Genomic DNA, 1986 nt, shown 5'->3' with positions numbered 1-1986 from the left:
ATATATATATATATATATATACATATATATATATATATGTATATACACATACATATAATAATTTATATATATATAATATATATATACACACACATATAATATACATACACATATAAAAAAATATATGCATGTAGTAAATATATATATATATATATTGGATGCATGAATGGTGTATGTAAATACACACACACACGCACATACACATATATATTTAGAGATAAAATTATATATGTATGTATATATATATGTATGCATATATATACATACATACATATATATACATATATATAGATAAACACACAACCATACGTATGTGCTTATACATCTATACACATGTGTGGTAAGTAGCTTGCTTACCAACCACATGGTTCCGGGTTCAGTTCCACTGCGTGGCACTTTGGGCAAGTGTCTTCTACTATAGCCGCGGGCCGACCAAAGCCTTGTGAGTGGATTTGGTAGACGGAAACTGAAAGAAGCCCGTCGTGTATATGTATATATATATATATGTCTGTGTGTTTGTGTGTCTCTGCTTGTCCCCTCAACATCGCTTGGTGGTGTGTTTACGTCCCCGTAACCTAGCTGTTCAGCAAAAGAGGCCGATAAGATAAGTACTAGGCTCACAAAGAATAAGTCATGGGGTCGATTTGCTCGACTACAGGCGGTGCTCCAGCATGGCCGCAGTCAAATGACTGAAACAAGTAAAAGAGTAAAAGAGAGTACATAATGTACACACACACACACACACACACACACACACACACACACACTCATACATATATATATACAGACACCACACACCTATATACACACACACACACACACACACTCACTCAACCGGCATGTTTGAACATATACGTATCTTTTGTCCGACTGTGACTAACCAACACATTATGTCCGACAACAAACATCTCTTTCAGTCGTAGAACACCAACAAGAGAGCACGGTGAACAATAAACTCCTAGCTCTGTCTTATGTAAACTTACCGTTAGTATCAACTAATTAAATATGCATGGTTAGATAACATTTATATTGGAGAGCGGAGTGCAGAATGGCTTGTATACAACAGTCGTAGGGATGGTAGTAGTGGTGATGAAGATGGTGGTGGTGGTAGTGGTGGTGGTGGTGGTGGTAGTGGTAGTGGTTGGGGGTAATGATTGTGTTGGTGGTTGTAGTGGTGGTAATGGTGATGTTAGTAGTGGGAGTGGTGATGGTAGTGGAAGTAGTAGTGGTGGTGGTGGTAGTGGTTACGCTAGTGGTTGTGGTGGTGATGGTGATAGTAGTGGTGACGGTGGTGGTGGTGATGGTAGTGGTGATAGTGGTGATGGTGGTGATAGTAGTGGTGATGGTGGTAGAGGTGGTAGTCGTGTTGGTGATTGTAGTGGTGGTGGTAGTGGTAAGGGTTATGATAGTGGTGGTGGTAGTATTAGTAGTGTTGTTGGTGGTTGTAGTGGTGGTGGTTGTGGTGGTGTGGCGGTGGTAGGGGTTATGATGTTGGTAGTGTTAGTGGAGGTGTTAGTAGTGGTGGTGGTGGTGATGTTAGTGATGATGGTGGTTGTTTTTGTAGTGTTGGTGGTAGTGGTGGTGGTTGTTGTGGTGATGATGATAGTGGTTGTGGTGGTTGTGGTGGTGGTTGTGGTGATACCACTGGTTGTAGTGATCATGATGATGGTGTCGGTGGTAGTGTTAAGATTAGGGAAATTGTTAACGCTCGTAGTGCTGCTTCTTGAGGTGAGGTGGCGCTGGTGAATGTTAGTGGTGGTGGTGGTATTAGCGTTGGTGGTACCCGAGTTCTTGGTTGCTGTCCTTCAGGCCCAGCTCAGCGTTAATGCGCGGGTCTATGTACAGTAATCCCTAATCCGCGAAGTAGAAACAGCACTGTACTCTTTTACTTGTTTCAGTCATTTGACTGCAGCCATGCTGGAGCACTGCCTTTAGTCGAGAAAATCGACCCCAGGACTTATTCTTTATAAGTCTAGTACTTATTCT

This window comes from Octopus bimaculoides, chromosome 11 (genome assembly GCF_001194135.2).
Source record: "Octopus bimaculoides isolate UCB-OBI-ISO-001 chromosome 11, ASM119413v2, whole genome shotgun sequence".
Taxonomy (NCBI): domain Eukaryota; kingdom Metazoa; phylum Mollusca; class Cephalopoda; order Octopoda; family Octopodidae; genus Octopus; species Octopus bimaculoides.
Note: the sequence above shows the minus strand (reverse complement) of the source record.